A 22,377-nucleotide genomic window follows, 5' to 3' on the forward strand; every position below is an offset into this window, starting at 1 on the left:
AGGATTGTGAAATTTTAACCAGGGCAACCCCAATATTACTGGAGAAGGCAAGTTATTCAACACTACCAAATCCAATTTCTCATGGTGAACACCATTAATAGTGAGAGGAAATTCACAGACCTTGAGAGTAATATTCTTCAAAGGGGAACCATCCACAGAAACCACAGCAATGGGGGATGATAAAGGTTCGGGTTTTAAATTGAGTCTTTCCACGAATCCCCCATCAATTACATTCAGAGTAGACCCGCAATCAACAAACACCCGAAATTCCATTAATTTTTCCTGAGCAATCGTGGAAGCAGCTAAAAATACACCCTTGGAATTTAAACAGGCAATACGAGCATGACTGACCATTTTTTTTTCTTTCTTCATACGAAGCTCACAGCCTTTAATCAAATGACCAGATTTTCCGCAATAGAAACACAAGCCTTCAAAAAATCGACGGTCTTTTTCTTGAGAGCGAGGTGCCACCGATCCAATCTCCATCGGTTCACCACTGTTAGTACACACATTCTCATAACCAGAAACTGACATAGCAGAGGATTTGCTCTCATTAACCCTTGCACGCAGTCTTCTATCCACCCGTATAGCTAATTGCATAGCCTGTTGCAAATCTTCAGGTGTAGGATAAGCAATTAGCAGGTCTTTAACCCTTTCACTGAGCCCAGCAAGAAATAGACTTTTCAGAGCAGAATCGTTCCACCCTGTTTGAGTAGACCAACGACGGAAATGAGTACAATATTTTTCCACATTACCTGATCCTTGTTTTAAACGTCTCAACTCAGTCTCAGCTGATGCGACACGGTCAGGATCATCATATAATAGTCCCAAAGCAGAAAAAAAACTATCCACTGATCTGAAGCATGTATCACTAGGTTGCAAAGAAAAGGCCCACTCCTGAGGCTCTTTGCGCAAAAGTGACATTATGAACCCTACGCGCTGGGATTCATCCCCAGAGGACTTAGGTCTCAAACGAAAATGCAATAAGCAAGCATTTTTGAATGAAAAAAATTCTCGGTGTTCACCAAAAAATAAATCCGGCAAACATACCTTAGGCTCCAAGAAATGTGCTCCAGGACAGTTACTCACGTGCTGACGGAGCTCGGCCACCTCCAGAGAGAGTCCCTGCAGGCGATGAACCAAATCCTGAACCGACACCATGATGGAACAGAAAAATCTTTCCTTAGAGAATTTGCTGGCTGGACTTACTGTTATGTTCTGCTACCAGAGCTAAGGAAAGAGAGGAGATCTGTCCCTACGATAGAACTCAGCTTAATCCCTACGATGTAACAGGGAACCTGATCCTGCGATCAGACCTGCTAAAGACCTAAGCTAGTCTGTACGGAGACCTATAGATGTGGGGATGGAATCCCTACAAGTACTAAGGACTGGGAGGAATATGGGACACCTCCTAACAGAAATAGTAGCAGACAGACGAACAAACAAAATATATAGAACAGAGAGGTCAGTAGACCAAGCAAACTAACAGAGCAAGACACAGAGCACAGGCTAGCTAGAAAGTAGATATACAATGAAGTCCAGCAAAGCCAGAAGGGCGGAGCAGGATTAAATAGGCCAACAAGGTCATGTGACCAGCAAAGAAAAAAAAACCTAAGAGCAAGGTTCTAACACAAACAACACCATGAAGACCAAGGAGATCTCCAAACAACACCATGAAGATCAAGGAGATCTCCAAACACCACCATGAAGACCAAGGAGATCTTCAAACACCACCATGAAGACCAAGGAGATCTCCAAACACCACCATGAAGACCAAGGAGATCTCCAAACAAATCAGGGACAAAGTTGTTGAGAAGTACAAGTCAGGGTCGTGTTATAAAAAATCTCCCAATCTCTGATGATCCCCCAGAGCACCATCAAATCCATTATCACCTGTAGCACATATATTGTGAACTAGGAGTCTGTTAGACTTTAGTCTGTGTCCATCACCTTAAGTGTGGCTATTGCTGAAGTGTGAGAAAATATGAATTAATCCTGAATAATATGATGCATGCAGACTGTACCTTACCTGCCACCACCACACTCTAATTGGCATCTCTGTTTATCCATTCCTCTTACAGGTACGTGACTCAGCTTTCCCATCCTGACTTCCATGCAGACTTCTCTATACCTCTCTGCTCCTATTTACTAATGTTATGTTCTCCAAGTAACACCAGCTACCCCCCACTTTCATTTATGACCTTAGCCTTTGACTATCCAGCATCTGTTTCAGCCTTAATCAGCTGATCAAGATGAGCACAGACAACTGCCCACTGGTTCACAGCTGAATGCATTCTGTAGCACATATATTGTGAACTAGGAGTTTGTTAGACTTTAGTCTGTGTTCATCACCTTAAGTGTGGCCATTGCTGAAGTATGAGGAAATATGAATTAATCCTGAGTTGAACCTGAAGGGAACTGAAGGTAACTGGATACTAAGTCACAGTAAACAACGTTTGTGTTTGTTTTCACTCTCACCCCCTTAATCCTTCACTTCTTACAACAACCCCTAATCCCTACACCTAGTAATGAACTCTTCATCTCTCCCTCCATTCTCCCCACGCATCTCACCTCCTCCTCAGAGCTATTCCTCAACATACAATCCTTTGTCTCCAAACACAGACAGCCACCTCATGCCCTCTCCTGCTCCCACCTACTAACGCTTTCTCTGCTCCTCTTCACTGCCAGTGACATCTCTCCACATCCTGGCCCTCCTCACCACATCCCTACAATCACTTCCACCTCCTACCCATGATCTATCCCAAACTCTCGTAACCCTTTTAACCTTATACCCATCTGCCCAGCCCCCACTTCCCCACTCCCTCTAACAGGAGCTATATGGAACGCTCGCTCCGTCTGCAACAAACTTTCCTACATTTACGACCTCTTCATCACTAACCAGATTTCCTTCCTCGGCATCACTGAAACCTGGCTCACCCCCTCTGACACGGCCTCTCCTGCTACACTTTCGTACGGTGGATTCCACCTCTCCCATACCCCCCGCCCCACCGGCAAGCATGGTGGAGGAATAGGTTTCCTCCTCTCAGATAACTGCGCCTTCACCCATATCCCACAGCCGCCCTCCATTACTCTCCCCTCTTTTGAAGTGCACTGCGTGCGCATGTACTCCCCCTCCGACCGGCTATCATTTACCGCCCCCCAGGATCAACCACCACTTTCTTTGACCACTTCACCACTTGGCTACTTCATTTCCTCTCCCTTGACATCCCCACTATCCTCATGGATGACTTTAACATCCCCATTGACACTTTCCTCTCAGCTGCCTCTAAGTTTCTATCCCTCACTTCCTCCTTCGGTCTTACTCAGTGGTCTTCCACACCCACCCACAAAAATGGCCACACACTGGACCTCATCTTCATCCGCCTCTGTTCCCTATCTAACCTCTCTAACTCACCTCTCCCTCTCTCTGACCACAACCTACTTACATTCTCTACCCTCTCCTCTCCAGGGCAACAATCCCCATGCCACAAACTTGCATACCCTCGCAGAAATCTCAAACACCTTGACCTACACTCACTCTCTGAATCCCTTCTCCCTCTTACAGACATTAGCTCCTTACATGATGCAGATGTTGCTGCCACTTTATGCAACACCACAACAGCTGCAGCTCTCGTTTCGGTCGCCCCCCTCACACATACCAAAGCTCGCACAATCAACAACTGAGCGTAGATGGAAAAGGTCCCACTCCAATGAGCACTTCATCGCATTCAAACAGTCCCTCACTACCTTCAAGTCCACACTCACTGCAGCAAAACAAACATACTTCGCATCTCTCATATCCTCCCTGTCTCACAACCCCAAACAACTATTCAACACCTTCAATTCTCTCCTCCGTCCCCCAGCGCCTCCTCCCTCTCTTCTTATTTCAGCCAAAGACTGTGCCTCATTCTTCAAACAGAAGATTGACACCATCAGACAAAGCTTTTGCTTAAAGCCCCCACAGCCCCTCCCGACACCTACTCAACCCTCCTCCTCCAAAACCACCTTCTCCACCATTACGGAAGATCAACTTTCCTCTTTACTCTCCAAATCACACCTCACCACCTGTAAACTTGACCCAATCCTTCCCCACCTCATCCCAAACCTTACCACTATCTTCATCCCAGCCCTAGCCCACCTCTTCAACCTGTCACTAACAACTGGTGTCTTCCCCTCATGCTTCAAACATGCCTCAATCACACCCATCCTCAAAAAGACCTCCCTTGACCCATCCTCTCTGATTACCTATCGCCCCATATCACTTCTCCCCTATGCCTCAAAACTACTGGAACAATACGTCCATTCTGAACTGTCCTCCCACCGCTCCTCCTGCTCCCTCTTCGACCGTCTACAATCTGGTTTCCGACCGCACCATTCTACTGAAAATGCACTGACTAAAGTCACCAACAACCTACTAACTGCCAAATACAAGTGACACTACTCTGTCCTCCTCCTCCTAGACTTGTCATCTGCCTTTGACACAGTGGACCATTCCCTCTTATTACAGACTCTCTCATCTCTCGGCATCACAGACTTGGCCCTATCCTGGATCTCCTCATACCTAAAAGACTGGACATTCAGTGTCTCCCACTCACACACACCCTCCTCATCATCTCACCCCCTATCTGTCGGTGCCCCCAAGGGTCAGTCCTAGGGCCCCTGCTCTTCTCTATCTACACCTTAGGCCTGGGACAGCTCCTAGAGTCTCATGGCTTTCAGTATCACCTCTATGCTGATGACACACAGATCTACCTCTCTGGACCCGATATCACCTCCTTATTAACCAAAATCCCACAATGTCTGTCTGCTATCTCATCCTTCTTCTCTGATAGATTTCTAAAACTTAACATGGACAAAACAGAATTCATCATCTTACCGCCATCTCATTCAACCCCCCCCAACTGACCTATCCATCAACGTCAATGGCTGCCCACTCTCCCCATTCCCTCAAGCTCGCTGCCTTGGGGTAATCCTGGACTCTGAACTCTCCTTCAAGCCACATATCAAAGCCTTTTCCACTTCCTGCCGACTCCAACTCAAAAATATCTCCCGGATCCACACATTCCTCAATCATGAATCTGCAAAAACACTAGTGCACGCCCTCATCATCTCCCGCCTTGACTACTGCAGCCTCCTGCTCTGTGGCCCCCCTTCCAAGACTCCCGCACCCCTGCAATCTATCCTAAACTCTGCTGCCCGACTAATCCACCTGTTATGTTCTGCTACCAGAGCTAAGGAAAGAGAGGAGATCTGTCCCTACGATAGAACTCAGCTTAATCCCTACGATGTAACAGGGAACCTGATCCTGCGATCAGACCTGCTAAAGTCCTAAGCTAGTCTGTACGGAGACCTATAGATGTGGGGAAGGAATCCCTACAAGTACTAAGGACTGGGAGGAAAATGGGACACCTCCTAACAGAAATAGTAGCAGACAGACGAACAAACAAAATATAAAGAACACAGAGGTCCGAAGACCAAGCAAACTAACAGAGTAGATACAGAGCACAGGCTAGCTAGAAAGTAGTTATACAATGAAGTCCAGCAAAGCCAGAAGGGCGGAGCAGGATTAAATAGGCCAACAAGGTCATGTGACCAGCAAAGGAAAAAACCTAAGAGCAAGGTTCTAACACCACCTGTCCCCCCACTATTCCCCGGCCTCTCCTCTCTGTTAATCTCTCCACTGGCTCCCCATTGCCCAGAGACTCCAGTTCAAAACCCTAACCATGGCATACAAAGCCATCCACAACCTGTCTCCTCCATAGAAGCTCATCAAGAGAATGCCAAGAGTGTGCAAAGCAGTCATCAAAGCAAAAGGTGGCTACTGTGAAGAACCTAGAATATAAGACATATTTTCAGTTGTTTCACACTTTTTTGTTAAGTATATAATTCCACATGTGGTAATTCATAGTTTTGATGCCTTCAGTGTGAATGTACAATTTTCATAGTCAAGAAAATACAGAAAAATCTTTAAATGAGAAGGTGTGTCCAAACTTTTGGTCTGTATATGTTGGTGGCCACGAGCGGATTTTACAATGGGCCCTACCAAGTCCATTCCAATCCATTCAAAAGGTACCTGGCAGGGGTACCAATGGGCTACGGAAACTTGTGGTGGATGTGGTCAACTGACATTCGGGGCAGGATTCACAGTACTTTCGGACCTCCACGTAAATCCCCGGTCAAAAGATGCCCTCTTGCATCTTTTTAACTCCTAAGTGTCCACCCAGCAGGTGTGTGTGTGTGCTAACTCCAGAACCGCCCGATGGTACGACTGAGGTAAAACTAACTGTTTCACGACCTCGTCCCTGATTTTGTCTACCCTATAGAGCAACTCACCGTTGATTACCATGCGTGGAAATACAGCATCTGCACCGGGCTGTTGAGCTAATCCATTTACCTCCAACACCCTTTCCCGCGCCCGAGTCAGAGTGGGATCCTGTAGCTGAGCTGTTCCAAAAGTGCCCAGGGACACTTTCAGCTTGGGGATCGATGGGGTCTCCTCGACCTCTCCTGCCAGCACCTCTAGGGGAAACCTATCGGGGTCACACTCTGTCTCTAGGTTGGAAACCCCTACGGCAGGTACCCCTGACTCGGGTTCGTCGGGTACAGCGCATGTAATACATTTTACCGGGGGAGAGTGGATTTTGTTTTTCCAGAACAGGGGCAAGTCTCTTTCCAACACAGTCCCATAGGGAAGAGTTTTTACCACCCCCACCACATGTTTTATTTCTCCACATGGCGTGGACAAAATTACCTCCGCGGTTGGGTACTCTCGGAGGTCCCCATGGATACACACCACCCCGTCTGTCCGTCCACTGGGGTTGTCTCCTGCCACCAGCGACCCATGTACCAAAGTCACTAGGCTCCCCGAATCTAGGAGGGCCTCCGTGGGGTACCCATTAACCAGTACTTGGCACAGTTGGGGTTCACTGTCCGGAAGGGGGGGGGGGGTCGGCGCTCGCAGTGCAGACAGTCCATGAGTTCCGTAGTCAGGGGGCAGTTAGCAACCACATGTCCCGGCCCCTGACACCGCCAGCACCTAATGGTGGAGGTACTGTTAGGTCTTATGACTGTTTGGGAGGGAACTGATCTCCATCCACTCTCATTCCGGGGTACCCCTTCAGCACGGGTACGGTGCTGACTGTCCTCAGCAGAGGGACATGACCCCTTTCCCGACTCCTGGATTGGCAGGGATCGGCGTGACAGCCGCGAGGGGGCAGAGTCCCCGATAAAGACCTGAGTGGCCGAGTAGCGCCCGATCAGGCTGACCACCTTGACGATTGTGCCGGGGTTCTCTTGCCCCACCCAACGTTGAATAGCGGCTGGCAGAGCCCTCACCAGCCGGTCAACCACCACCCTCTCCACCATCTGGGCTGGAGACAAAGTCTCAGGCTGGAGCCCACTCTTTAACAGTTGCAGTTGTATTGCTGTAGTGAGTGTATACGTGAGTGTTGGTGTAGAGAGTGTATACGTGAGTGTTGGTGTAGTGAGTGTATAGGTGAGTTTTGGTGTAGTGAGTGTATACGTGAGTGTTGGTGTAGTGAGTGTATACATGAGTGTTGGTGTAGTGAGTGTATACTTGAGTGTTGGTGTAGTGAGTGTATACGTGAGTGTTGGTGTAGTGAGTGTATACGTGAGTGTTGGTGTAGAGAGTGTATACGTGAGTGTTGGTGTAGTGAGTGTATAGGTGAGTTTTGGTGTAGTGAGTGTATACGTGAGTGTTGGTGTAGTGAGTGTATACATGAGTGTTGGTGTAGTGAGTGTATACTTGAGTGTTGGTGTAGTGAGTGTATACGTGAGTGTTGGTGTAGTGAGTGTATAGGTATAAATGAGTGTTGGTGTAGTGAGTGTATACGTGAGTGTTGGTGTAGTGAGTGTATACGTGAGTGTTGGTGTAGTGAGTGAATATGTGAGTGTTGGTGTAGTGAGTGTATACGTGCGTGTTGGTGTAGTGAGTGTATACGTGAGTGTTGGTGTAGTGAGTGAATATGTGAGTGTTGGTGTAGTGAGTGAATATGTGAGTGTTGGTGTAGTGAGTGTATACGTGAGTGTTGGTGTAGTGAGTGTATACGTGAGTGTTGGTGTAGTGAGTGAATACGTGAGTGCTGGTGTAGTGAGTGTATAGGTGAGTGTTGGTATAGTGAGTGTATATGTGAGTGTTGGTGTAGAGAGTGTATACGTGAGTGTTGGTATAGTAAGTGTATACGTGAGTGTTGGTGTAGTGAGTGTATACATGAGTGTTGGTGTAGTAAGTGTATGCGTGAGTGTTGGTGTAGTGAGTGTATAGGTATATCTGAGTGTTGGAGTAGTGAGTGAATAGGTATACGTGAGTGTTGGTGTAGTGAGTGTATAGGTGAGTGTTGGTATAGTGAGTGTATACGTGAGTATTGGTGTAGCGAGTGTATACGTGAGTGTTGGTGTAGTAAGTGTATGCGTGAGTGTTGCTGTAGTGAGTGAATAGGTATTAGTGAGTGTTGGTGTAGTGAGGGTATACGTGAGTGTTGGTGTAGTGAGTGTCTACGTGAGTGTTGGTGTAGTGAGTGTATACGTGAGTGTTGGTGTAGTGAGTGTATAGGTATACGTGAGTGTTGGTGTAGTGAGTGTATATGTGAGTGTTGGAGTAGTGAGTGTCTACTTGAGTGTTGGTGTAGAGAGTGTATACGTGAGTCTTGGTGTAGAGAGTGTATACGTGAGTGTTGGTGTAGAGAGTGTATACGTGAGTGTTGGTGTAGTGAGTGTACACTGAGTGTTGGTGTAGTGAGTGTACACGTGAGTGTTGGTGTAATGAGTGTATATGTGAGTGTTGGTGTAGTGAGTGTATACGTGAGTGTTGGTGTAGTGATTGAATATGTGACTGTTGGTGTAGTGAGTGTATACGTGAGTGTTGGTGTAGTGAGTGTATACGTGAGTGTTGGTGTAGTGAGTGAATATGTGAGTGTTGGTGTAGAGAGTGTATACGTGAGTGTTGATGTAGATAGTGTATAAGTGAGTGTTGGTGTAGTGAGGGTATACGTGAGTGTTGGTGCAGTGAGTGTCTACGTGAGTGTTGGTGTAGTGAGTGTATACGTGAGTGTTGGTGTAGTGAGTGTATATGTGAGTGTTGGTGTAGTGAGTGTCTACTTGAGTGTTGGTGTAGAGAGTGTATACGTGAGTCTTGGTGTAGAGAGTGTATACGTGAGTGTTGGTGTAGAGAGTGTATACGTGAGTGTTGGTGTAGTGAGTGTACACTGAGTGTTGGTGTAGTGAGTGTATACGTGAGTGTTGGTGTAGTGAGTGTACACGTGAGTGTTGGTGTAATGAGTGTATATGTGAGTGTTGGTGTAGTGAGTGTATACGTGAGTGTTGGTGTAGTGAGTGAATATGTGAGTGTTGGTGTAGTGAGTGTATACGTGAGTGTTGGTGTAGTGAGTGTATATGTGAGTGTTGGTGTAGTGAGTGAATATGTGAGTGTTGGTGTAGTGAGTGTACACGTGAGTGTTGGTGTAGTGAGTGTATACGTGAGTGTTGGTGTAGTGAGTGAATACGTGAGTGTTGGTGTAGTGAGTGTATACGTGAGTGTTGGTGTAGTGAGTGTTGGTGTAGTGAGTGTTGGTGTAGTGAGTGTATAGGTGAGTGTTGGTGTAGTGAGTGTATACTTGAGTGTTGGTGTAGTGAGTGTATATGTGAGTGTTGGTGTAGTGAGTGTATACGTGAGTGTTGGTGTAGTGAGTGTATAGGTGAGTGTTGGTGTAGTGAGTGTATACGTGAGTGTTGGTGTAGTGAGTGTATAGATGAGTGTTGGTGTAGTGAGTGTATACGTGAGTGTTGGTGTAGTGAGTGTATAGATGAGTGTTGGTGTAGTGAGTGTATACGTGAGTGTTGGTGTAGTGAGTGTATAGGTGAGTGTTGGTGTAGTGAGTGTATAGGTGAGTTTTGGTGTAGTGAGTGTATATGTGAGTGTTGGTGTAGTGGGTGTATACGTGAGTGTTGGTGTAGTTAGTGTACACGTGAGTGTTGGTGTAGTGAGTGTATACGTGAGTGTTGGTGTAGTGAGTGTATACGTGAGCGTTGGTGTAGTGAGTGTATACGTGAGTGTTGGTGTAGTGAGTGTATACATGAGTGTTGGTGTAGTGAGTGTATACGTGAGTGTTGGTGTAGTGAGTGTATACTTGAGTGTTGGTGTAGTGAGTGTATACGTGAGTGTTGGTGTAGTGAGTGTATAGGTATACGTGAGTGTTGGTGTAGTGAGTGTATAGGTATACGTGAGTGTTGGTGTAGTGAGTGTATACGTGAGTGTTGGTGTAGTGAGTGTATAGGTATACGTGAGTGTTGGTGTAGTGAGTGTATACGTGAGTGTTGGTGTAGTGAGTGTATAGGTATACGTGAGTGTTGGTGTAGTGAGTGTATAGGTGAGTGTTGGTGTAGTGAGTGTATACGTGAGTGTTGGTGTAGTGAGTGTATACGTGAGTGTTGGTGTAATAAGTGTATAGGTATACGTTAGTGTTGGTGTAGTGAGTGTATACGTGAGTGTTGGTGTAGTGAGTGCAAACGTGAGTGTTGGTGTAGTGAGTGTATAGGTATACGTGAGTGTTGGTGTAGTGAGTGTATACGTGAGTGTTGTTGTAGTGAGTGTATACGTGAGTGTTGGTTTAGTGAGTATATACATGAGTGTTGGTGTAGTGAGTGTATAGGTGAGTGTTGGTGTAGTGAGTGTATAGGTATACGTGAGTGTTGGTGTAGTGAGTGTATAGGTATACGTGAGTGTTGGTGTAGTGAGTGTATACGTGAGTGTTGGTGTAGTGAGTGTATACGTGAGTGTTGGTGTAGTGAGTGTATACTTGAGTGTTGGTGTAGTGAGTGTATAGGTGAGTGTTGGTGTAGTGAGTGTATAGGTATACGTGAGTGTTGGTGTAGTGAGTGTATAGGTATACGTGAGTGTTGGTGTAGTGAGTGTATACGTGAGTGTTGGTGTAGTGAGTGTATAGGTATACGTGAGTGTTGGTGTAGTGAGTTTATAGGTATACGTGAGTGTTGGTGTAGTGAGTGTACACGTGAGTGTTGGTGCAGTGAGTGTATAAGTGAGTGTTGGTGTAGTGAGTGTTGGTGTAGTGAGTGTGTACGTGAGTGTTGGTTTAGTGAGTGTATAGGTATGCGTGAGTGTTGGTGTAGTGAGTGTATAGGTATACGTGAGTGTTGGTGTAGTGAGTGTATACGTGAGTGTTGGTGTATTGAGTGTATACGTGAGTGTTGGTGTAGTGAGTGTATAGGTATACGTGAGTGTTGGTGTAGTGAGTGTATACGTGAGTGTTGGTGTAGTGAGTGTATACATGAGTGTTGGTGTAGTGAGTGTATACTTGAGTGTTGGTGTAGTAAGTGTATGCGTCAGTGTTGGTGTAGTGAGTGTATAGGTATACGTGAGTGTTGGTGTAATGAGTGTATAGGTATACGTGAGTGTTGGTGTAGTGAGTGTATACGTGAGTGTTGGTGTAGTGAGTGTATAGGTAAGTGTTGGTGTAGTGAGTGTTGGTGTAGTGAGTGTTGGTGTAGTGAGTGTATAGGTGAGTGTTGGTGTAGTGAGTGTATACTTGAGTGTTGGTGTAGTGAGTGTATATGTGAGTGTTGGTGTAGTGAGTGTATACGTGAGTGTTGGTGTAGTGAGTGTATAGGTGAGTGTTGGTGTAGTGAGTGTATACGTGAGTGTTGGTGTAGTGAGTGTATAGATGAGTGTTGGTGTAGTGAGTGTATACGTGAGTGTTGGTGTAGTGAGTGTATAGATGAGTGTTGGTGTAGTGAGTGTATACGTGAGTGTTGGTGTAGTGAGTGTATAGGTGAGTGTTGGTGTAGTGAGTGTATAGGTGAGTTTTGGTGTAGTGAGTGTATATGTGAGTGTTGGTGTAGTGGGTGTATACGTGAGTGTTGGTGTAGTTAGTGTACACGTGAGTGTTGGTGTAGTGAGTGTATACGTGAGTGTTGGTGTAGTGAGTGTATACGTGAGCGTTGGTGTAGTGAGTGTATACGTGAGTGTTGGTGTAGTGAGTGTATACATGAGTGTTGGTGTAGTGAGTGTATACGTGAGTGTTGGTGTAGTGAGTGTATACTTGAGTGTTGGTGTAGTGAGTGTATACGTGAGTGTTGGTGTAGTGAGTGTATAGGTATACGTGAGTGTTGGTGTAGTGAGTGTATAGGTATACGTGAGTGTTGGTGTAGTGAGTGTATACGTGAGTGTTGGTGTAGTGAGTGTATAGGTATACGTGAGTGTTGGTGTAGTGAGTGTATACGTGAGTGTTGGTGTAGTGAGTGTATAGGTATACGTGAGTGTTGGTGTAGTGAGTGTATACGTGAGTGTTGGTGTAGTGAGTGTATACGTGAGTGTTGGTGTAGTGAGTGTATACGTGAGTGTTGGTGTAATAAGTGTATAGGTATACGTTAGTGTTGGTGTAGTGAGTGTATACGTGAGTGTTGGTGTAGTGAGTGCAAACGTGAGTGTTGGTGTAGTGAGTGTATAGGTATACGTGAGTGTTGGTGTAGTGAGTGTATACGTGAGTGTTGTTGTAGTGAGTGTATACGTGAGTGTTGGTTTAGTGAGTATATACATGAGTGTTGGTGTAGTGAGTGTATAGGTGAGTGTTGGTGTAGTGAGTGTATAGGTATACGTGAGTGTTGGTGTAGTGAGTGTATAGGTATACGTGAGTGTTGGTGTAGTGAGTGTATACGTGAGTGTTGGTGTAGTGAGTGTATACGTGAGTGTTGGTGTAGTGAGTGTATACTTGAGTGTTGGTGTAGTGAGTGTATAGGTGAGTGTTGGTGTAGTGAGTGTATAGGTATACGTGAGTGTTGGTGTAGTGAGTGTATAGGTATACGTGAGTGTTGGTGTAGTGAGTGTATACGTGAGTGTTGGTGTAGTGAGTGTATAGGTATACGTGAGTGTTGGTGTAGTGAGTTTATAGGTATACGTGAGTGTTGGTGTAGTGAGTGTACACGTGAGTGTTGGTGCAGTGAGTGTATAAGTGAGTGTTGGTGTAGTGAGTGTTGGTGTAGTGAGTGTGTACGTGAGTGTTGGTTTAGTGAGTGTATAGGTATGCGTGAGTGTTGGTGTAGTGAGTGTATAGGTATACGTGAGTGTTGGTGTAGTGAGTGTATACGTGAGTGTTGGTGTATTGAGTGTATACGTGAGTGTTGGTGTAGTGAGTGTATAGGTATACGTGAGTGTTGGTGTAGTGAGTGTATACGTGAGTGTTGGTGTAGTGAGTGTATACATGAGTGTTGGTGTAGTGAGTGTATACTTGAGTGTTGGTGTAGTAAGTGTATGCGTCAGTGTTGGTGTAGTGAGTGTATAGGTATACGTGAGTGTTGGTGTAATGAGTGTATAGGTATACGTGAGTGTTGGTGTAGTGAGTGTATACGTGAGTGTTGGTGTAGTGAGTGTATAGGTAAGTGTTGGTGTAGTGAGTGTTGGTGTAGTGAGTGTTGGTGTAGTGAGTGTATAGGTGAGTGTTGGTGTAGTGAGTGTATACTTGAGTGTTGGTGTAGTGAGTGTATATGTGAGTGTTGGTGTAGTGAGTGTATACGTGAGTGTTGGTGTAGTGAGTGTATAGGTGAGTGTTGGTGTAGTGAGTGTATACGTGAGTGTTGGTGTAGTGAGTGTATAGATGAGTGTTGGTGTAGTGAGTGTATACGTGAGTGTTGGTGTAGTGAGTGTATAGATGAGTGTTGGTGTAGTGAGTGTATACGTGAGTGTTGGTGTAGTGAGTGTATAGGTGAGTGTTGGTGTAGTGAGTGTATAGGTGAGTTTTGGTGTAGTGAGTGTATATGTGAGTGTTGGTGTAGTGGGTGTATACGTGAGTGTTGGTGTAGTTAGTGTACACGTGAGTGTTGGTGTAGTGAGTGTATACGTGAGTGTTGGTGTAGTGAGTGTATACGTGAGCGTTGGTGTAGTGAGTGTATACGTGAGTGTTGGTGTAGTGAGTGTATACATGAGTGTTGGTGTAGTGAGTGTATACGTGAGTGTTGGTGTAGTGAGTGTATACTTGAGTGTTGGTGTAGTGAGTGTATACGTGAGTGTTGGTGTAGTGAGTGTATAGGTATACGTGAGTGTTGGTGTAGTGAGTGTATAGGTATACGTGAGTGTTGGTGTAGTGAGTGTATACGTGAGTGTTGGTGTAGTGAGTGTATAGGTATACGTGAGTGTTGGTGTAGTGAGTGTATACGTGAGTGTTGGTGTAGTGAGTGTATAGGTATACGTGAGTGTTGGTGTAGTGAGTGTATACGTGAGTGTTGGTGTAGTGAGTGTATACGTGAGTGTTGGTGTAGTGAGTGTATACGTGAGTGTTGGTGTAATAAGTGTATAGGTATACGTTAGTGTTGGTGTAGTGAGTGTATACGTGAGTGTTGGTGTAGTGAGTGCAAACGTGAGTGTTGGTGTAGTGAGTGTATAGGTATACGTGAGTGTTGGTGTAGTGAGTGTATACGTGAGTGTTGTTGTAGTGAGTGTATACGTGAGTGTTGGTTTAGTGAGTATATACATGAGTGTTGGTGTAGTGAGTGTATAGGTGAGTGTTGGTGTAGTGAGTGTATAGGTATACGTGAGTGTTGGTGTAGTGAGTGTATAGGTATACGTGAGTGTTGGTGTAGTGAGTGTATACGTGAGTGTTGGTGTAGTGAGTGTATACGTGAGTGTTGGTGTAGTGAGTGTATACTTGAGTGTTGGTGTAGTGAGTGTATAGGTGAGTGTTGGTGTAGTGAGTGTATAGGTATACGTGAGTGTTGGTGTAGTGAGTGTATAGGTATACGTGAGTGTTGGTGTAGTGAGTGTATACGTGAGTGTTGGTGTAGTGAGTGTATAGGTATACGTGAGTGTTGGTGTAGTGAGTTTATAGGTATACGTGAGTGTTGGTGTAGTGAGTGTACACGTGAGTGTTGGTGCAGTGAGTGTATAAGTGAGTGTTGGTGTAGTGAGTGTTGGTGTAGTGAGTGTGTACGTGAGTGTTGGTTTAGTGAGTGTATAGGTATGCGTGAGTGTTGGTGTAGTGAGTGTATAGGTATACGTGAGTGTTGGTGTAGTGAGTGTATACGTGAGTGTTGGTGTATTGAGTGTATACGTGAGTGTTGGTGTAGTGAGTGTATAGGTATACGTGAGTGTTGGTGTAGTGAGTGTATACGTGAGTGTTGGTGTAGTGAGTGTATACATGAGTGTTGGTGTAGTGAGTGTATACTTGAGTGTTGGTGTAGTAAGTGTATGCGTCAGTGTTGGTGTAGTGAGTGTATAGGTATACGTGAGTGTTGGTGTAATGAGTGTATAGGTATACGTGAGTGTTGGTGTAGTGAGTGTATAGGTGAGTGTTGGTGTAGTGAGTGTATACGTGAGTGTTGGTGTAGTGAGTGTATAGATGAGTGTTGGTGTAGTGAGTGTATACGTGAGTGTTGGTGTAGTGAGTGTATAGGTAAGTTTTGGTGTAGTGAGTGTATACTTGAGTGTTGGTGTAGTGAGTGTATATGTGAGTGTTGGTGTAGTGAGTGTATACGTGAGTGTTGGTGTAGTTAGTGTAAACTTGAGTGTTGGTGTAGTGTTTGTATACATGAGTGTTGGTATAGTGAGTGTATACGTGAGTGTTGGTGTAGTGAGTGTATACATGAGTGTTGGTGTAGTGAGTGTATACGTGAGTGTTGGTGTAGTGAGTGTATAGGTCAGTGTTGGTGTAGTGAGTGTATAGGTGAGTTTTGGTGTAGTGAGTGTATACTTGAGTGTTGGTGTAGTGAGTGTATAGGTGAGTGTTGGTGTAGTGAGTGTATATGTGAGTGTTGATGTAGTGAGTGTATACGTGAGTGTTGGTGTAGTTAGTGTACACGTGAGTGATGGTGTAGTGTGTGTATACATGAGTGTTGGTATAGTGAGTGTATACGTGAGTGTTGGTGTAGTGAGTGTATACGTGAGTGTTGGTGTAGTGAGTGTATACATGAGTGTTGGTGTAGTGAGTGTATACATGAGTGTTGGTGTAGTGAGTGTATACGTGAGCGTTGGTGTAGTGAGTGTATACGTGAGTGTTGGTGTAGTGAGTGTATACTTGAGTGTTGGTGTAGTGAGTGTATACATGAGTGTTGGTGTAGTGAGTGTATACATGAGTGTTGGTGTAGTGAGTGTATACGTGAGCGTTGGTATAGTGAGTGTATACGTGAGTGTTGGTGTAGTGAGTGTATACGTGAGTGTTGGTGTAGTGAGTGTATACATGAGTGTTGGTGTAGTGAGTGTATACATGAGTGTTGGTGTAGTGAGTGTATACGTGAGCGTTGGTGTAGTGAGTGTATACGTGAGTGTTGGTGTAGTGAGTGTATACTTGTGTGTTGGTGTAGTGAGTGTATAGGTGAGTGTTGGTGTAGTGAGTGTATAGGTATACGTGAGTGTTGGTGTAGTGAGTGTATAGGTATACGTGCGTGTTGGTGTAGTGAGTGTATACGTGAGTGTTGGTGTAGTGAGTGTATAGGTATACGTGAGTGCTGGTGTAGTGAGTGTATACGTGAGTGTTGGTGTAGTGAGTGTATAGGTATACGTGAGTGTTGGTGTAGTGAGTGTATACGTGAGTGTTGGTGTAGTGAGTGTATAGGTATACGTGAGTGTTGGTGTAGTGAGTGTATATGTGAGTGTTGGTGTAGTGAGTGTATACGTGAGTGTTGGTGTAATAAGTGTATAGGTATACGTTAGTGTTGGTGTAGTGAGTGTATACGTGAGCGTTGGTATATTGAGTGTATACGTGATTGTTGGTGTATTGAGTGTATACGTGAGTGTTGGTGTAGTGAGTGTATAGGTATACGTGAGTGTTGGTGTAGTGAGTGTATACGTGAGTGTTGGTGTAGTGAGTGCATACATGAGTGTTGGTGTAGTGAGTGTATACTTGAGTGTTGGTGTAGTAAGTGTATGCGTGAGTGTTGGTGTAGTGAGTGTATAGGTATACGTGAGTGTTGGTGTAATGAGTGTATAGGTATACGTGAGTGTTGGTGTAGTGAGTGTATAGGTGAGTGTTGGTGTAGTGAGTGTATACGTGAGTGTTGGTGTAGTGAGTGTATAGATGAGTGTTGGTGTAGTGAGTGTATACGTGAGTGTTGGTGTAGTGAGTGTATAGGTGAGTGTTGGTGTAGTGAGTGTATAGGTGAGTTTTGGTGTAGTGAGTGTATACGTGAGTGTTGGTGTAGTTAGTGTACACGTGAGTGTTGGTGTAGTGTGTGTATACGTGAGTGTTGGTGTAGTGAGTGTATACTTGAGTGTTGGTGTAGTGAGTGTATAGGTGAGTGTTGGTGTAGTGAGTGTATACGTGAGCGTTGGTGTAGTGAGTGTATACGTGAGTGTTGGTGTAGTGAGTGTATACATGAGTGTTGGTGTAGTGAGTGTATATGTGAGTGTTGGATTAGTGAGTGTATACTTGAGTGTTGGTGTAGTGAGTGTATAGGTGAGTGTTGGTGTAGTGAGTGTATAGGTATACGTGAGTGTTGGTGTAGTGAGTGTATAGGTATACGTGAGTGTTGGTGTAGTGAGTGTATACGTGAGTGTTGGTGTAGTGAGTGTATAGGTATACGTGAGTGTTGGTGTAGTGAGTGTATACGTGAGTGTTGGTGTAGTGAGTGTATACGTGAGTGTTGGTGTAGTGAGTGCAAACGTGAGTGTTGGTGTAGTGAGTGTATACGTGAGCGTTGGTATAGTGAGTGTATGCGTGAGTGTTGGTGTAGTGAGTGCAAACGTGAGTGTTGGTGTAGTGAGTGTATACTTGAGTGTTGGTGTAGTAAGTGTATGCGTGAGTGTTGGTGTAGTGAGTGCATAGGTATACGTGAGTGTTGGTGTAATGAGTGTATAGGTATACGTGAGTGTTGGTGTAGTGAGTGTATAGGTGAGTGTTGGTGTAGTGAGTGTTGGTGTAGTGAGTGTATAGATGAGTGTTGGTGTAGTGAGTGTATACGTGAGTGTTGGTGTAGTGAGTGTATAGGTGAGTGTTGGTGTAGTGAGTGTATAGGTGAGTTTTGGTGTAGTGAGTGTATACTTGAGTGTTGGTGTAGTGAGTGTATATGTGAGTGTTGGTGTAGTGAGTGTATACGTGAGTGTTGGTGTAGTTAGTGTACACGTGAGTGTTGGTGTAGTGTGTGTATACGTGAGTGTTGGTGTAGTGAGTGTATACTTGAGTGTTGGTGTAGTGAGTGTATAGGTGAGTGTTGGTGTAGTGAGTGTATACGTGAGCGTTGGTGTAGTGAGTGTATACGTGAGTGTTGGTGTAGTGAGTGTATACATGAGTGTTGGTGTAGTGAGTGTATACGTGAGTGTTGGTGTAGTGAGTGTATACTTGAGTGTTGGTGTAGTGAGTGTATAGGTGAGTGTTGGTGTAGTGAGTGTATAGGTATACGTGAGTGTTGGTGTAGTGAGTGTATAGGTATACGTGAGTGTTGGTGTAGTGAGTGTATACGTGAGTGTTGGTGTAGTGAGTGTATACGTGAGTGTTGGTGTAGTGAGTGCAAACGTGAGTGTTGGTGTAGTGAGTGTATACGTGAGCGTTGGTATAGTGAGTGTATGCGTGAGTGTTGGTGTAGTGAGTGCAAACGTGAGTGTTGGTGTAGTGAGTGTATACTTGAGTGTTGGTGTAGTAAGTGTATGCGTGAGTGTTGGTGTAGTGAGTGCATAGGTATACGTGAGTGTTGGTGTAATGAGTGTATAGGTATACGTGAGTGTTGGTGTAGTGAGTGTATAGGTGAGTGTTGGTGTAGTGAGTGTTGGTGTAGTGAGTGTATAGATGAGTGTTGGTGTAGTGAGTGTATACGTGAGTGTTGGTGTAGTGAGTGTATAGGTGAGTGTTGGTGTAGTGAGTGTATAGGTGAGTTTTGGTGTAGTGAGTGTATACTTGAGTGTTGGTGTAGTGAGTGTATATGTGAGTGTTGGTGTAGTGAGTGTATACGTGAGTGTTGGTGTAGTTAGTGTACACGTGAGTGTTGGTGTAGTGTGTGTATACGTGAGTGTTGGTGTAGTGAGTGTATACTTGAGTGTTGGTGTAGTGAGTGTATAGGTGAGTGTTGGTGTAGTGAGTGTATACGTGAGCGTTGGTGTAGTGAGTGTATACGTGAGTGTTGGTGTAGTGAGTGTATACATGAGTGTTGGTGTAGTGAGTGTATACGTGAGTGTTGGTGTAGTGAGTGTATACTTGAGTGTTGGTGTAGTGAGTGTATAGGTGAGTGTTGGTGTAGTGAGTGTATAGGTATACGTGAGTGTTGGTGTAGTGAGTGTATAGGTATACGTGAGTGTTGGTGTAGTGAGTGTATACGTGAGTGTTGGTGTAGTGAGTGTATACGTGAGTGTTGGTGTAGTGAGTGCAAACGTGAGTGTTGGTGTAGTGAGTGTATACGTGAGCGTTGGTATATTGAGTGTATACGTGAGTGTTGGTGTATTGAGTGTATACGTGAGTGTTGGTGTAGTGAGTGTATAGGTATACGTGAGTGTTGGTGTAGTGAGTGTATACGTGAGTGTTGGTGTAGTGAGTGTATACATGAGTGTTGGTGTAGTGAGTGTATACTTGAGTGTTGGTGTAGTAAGTGTATGCGTGAGTGTTGGTGTAGTGAGTGTATAGGTATACGTGAGTGTTGGTGTAATGAGTGTATAGGTATACGTGAGTGTTGGTGTAGTGAGTGTATAGGTGAGTGTTGGTGTAGTGAGTATATACGTGAGTGTTGGTGTAGTGAGTGTATAGATGAGAGTTGGTGTAGTGAGTGTATACGTGAGTGTTGGTGTAGTGAGTGTATAGGTGAGTGTTGGTGTAGTGAGTGTATAGGTGAGTTTTGGTGTAGTGAGTGTATACTTGAGTGTTGGTGTAGTGAGTGTATATGTGAGTGTTGGTGTAGTGAGTGTATACGTGAGTGTTGGTGTAGTTAGTGTACACGTGAGTGTTGGTGTAGTGTGTGTATACGTGAGTGTTGGTGTAGTGAGTGTATACTTGAGTGTTGGTGTAGTGAGTGTATAGGTGAGTGTTGGTGTAGTGAGTGTATACGTGAGCGTTGGTGTAGTGAGTGTATACGTGAGTGTTGGTGTAGTGAGTGTATACATGAGTGTTGGTGTAGTGAGTGTATACGTGAGTGTTGGTGTAGTGAGTGTATACTTGAGTGTTGGTGTAGTGAGTGTATAGGTGAATGTTGGTGTAGTGAGTGTATAGGTATACGTGAGTGTTGGTGTAGTGAGTGTATAGGTATACGTGAGTGTTGGAGTAGTGAGTGAATAGGTATACGTGAGTGTTGGTGTAGTGAGTGTATACGTGAGTATTGGTGTAGCGAGTGTATACGTGAGTGTTGGTGTAGTAAGTGTATACTTGAGTGTTGGTGTAGTAAGTGTATGCGTGAGTGTTGCTGTAGTGAGAGTATAGGTATACGTGAATGTTGGTGTAGTGAGTGAATAGGTATAAGTGAGTGTTGGTGTAGATAGTGTATAAGTGAGTGTTGGTGTAGTGAGTGTACACGTGAGTGTTGGTGTAGTGAGTGTATGCGTGAGTGTTGCTGTAGTGAGAGTATAGGTATACGTGAGTGTTGGTGTAGTGAGTGAATAGGTATAAGTGAGTGTTGGTGTAGATAGTGTATAAGTGAGTGTTGGTGTAGTGAGTGTGTACGTGAGTGTTGGTGTAGTAAGTGTATGCGTGAGTGTTGCTGTAGTGAGAGTATAGGTATACGTGAGTGTTGGTGTAGTGAGTGAATAGGTATAAGTGAGTGTTGGTGTAGATAGTGTATAAGTGAGTGTTGGTGTAGAGAGTGTATACGTGAGTGTTGGTGTAGTGAGTGTCTACGTGAGTGTTGGTGTAGTGAGTGTATACGTGAGTGTTGGTGTAGTGAGTGTATATGTGAGTGTTGGTGTAGTGAGTGTCTACTTGAGTGTTGGTGTAGAGAGTGTATACGTGAGTCTTGGTGTAGAGAGTGTATACGTGAGTGTTGGTGTAGAGAGTGTATACGTGAGTGTTGGAGTAGTGAGTGTACACTGAGTGTTGGTGTAGTGAGTGTATACATGAGTGTTGGTGTAGTGAGTGTATACGTGAGTGTTGGTGTAGTGAGTATATAGTTGAGTGATGGTGTAGTGAGTGTACACGTGAGTGTTGGTGTAATGAGTGTATATGTGAGTGTTGGTGTAGTGAGTGTATACGTGAGTGTTGGTGTAGTGAGTGAATATGTGAGTGTTGGTGTAGTGAGTGTATACGTGAGTGTTGGTGTAGTGAGTGTATACGTGAGTGTTGGTGTAGTGAGTGAATATGTGAGTGTTGGTGTAGTGAGTGAATATGTGAGTGTTGGTGTAGTGAGTGTATACGTGAGTGTTGGTGTAGTGAGTGTATACGTGAGTGTTGGTGTAGTGAGTGTATACGTGAGTGTTGGTGTAGTGAGTGAATACGTGAGTGTTGGTGTAGTGAGTGTATAGGTGAGTGTTGGTATAGTGAGTGTATATGTGAGTGTTGGTGTAGAGAGTGTATACGTGAGTGTTGGTATAGTAAGTGTATACGTGAGTGTTGGTGTAGTGAGTGTATACATGAGTGTTGGTGTAGTAAGTGTATGCGTGAGTGTTGGTGTAGTGAGTGTATAGGTATATCTGAGTGTTGGAGTAGTGAGTGAATAGGTATACGTGAGTGTTGGTGTAGTGAGTGTATAGGTGAGTGTTGGTATAGTGAGTGTATACGTGAGTATTGGTGTAGCGAGTGTATGCGTGAGTGTTGGTGTAGTTAGTGTATGCGTGAGTGTTGCTGTAGTGAGTGAATAGGTATTAGTGAGTGTTGGTGTAGATAGTGTATAAGTGAGTGTTGGTGTAGTGAGGGTATACGTGAGTGTTTGTGTAGTGAGTGTCTACGTGAGTGTTGGTGTAGTGAGTGTATACGTGAGTGTTGGTGTAGTGAGTGTATAGGTATACGTGAGTGTTGGTTTAGTGAGTGTATATGTGAGTGTTGGAGTAGTGAGTGTCTACTTGAGTGTTGGTGTAGAGAGTGTATACGTGAGTCTTGGTGTAGAGAGTGTATACGTGAGTGTTGGTGTAGAGAGTGTATACGTGAGTGTTGGTGTAGTGAGTGTACACTGAGTGTTGGTGTAGTGAGTGTACACGTGAGTGTTGGTGTAATGAGTGTATATGTGAGTGTTGGTGTAGTGAGTGTATACGTGAGTGTTGGTGTAGTGAGTGAATATGTGACTGTTGGTGTAGTGAGTGTATACGTGAGTGTTGGTGTAGTGAGTGTATACGTGAGTGTTGGTGTAGTGAGTGAATATGTGAGTGTTGGTGTAGAGAGTGTATACGTGAGTGTTGATGTAGATAGTGTATAAGTGAGTGTTGGTGTAGTGAGGGTATACGTGAGTGTTGGTGCAGTGAGTGTCTACGTGAGTGTTGGTGTAGTGAGTGTATACGTGAGTGTTGGTGTAGTGAGT

The 22,377-nt window shown here is 44.7% G+C and overlaps 1 protein-coding gene across 1 annotated transcript in view; it reads right to left on the reverse strand.

Moving 5' to 3' along the window:
* The window catches only part of LOC141167194 (asialoglycoprotein receptor 1-like), a 230,250-nt gene that overhangs the window by 126,471 nt on the left and 81,402 nt on the right, over positions 1 to 22,377 (reverse strand). The gene's annotated exons all lie outside the window — the stretch shown is intronic.

Source organism: Phyllobates terribilis, unplaced genomic scaffold (assembly GCF_046119375.1).
Source record: "Phyllobates terribilis strain yellow unplaced genomic scaffold, ASM4611937v1 Scaffold_11__3_contigs__length_659146591, whole genome shotgun sequence".
In the NCBI taxonomy this organism is placed as follows: domain Eukaryota; kingdom Metazoa; phylum Chordata; class Amphibia; order Anura; family Dendrobatidae; genus Phyllobates; species Phyllobates terribilis.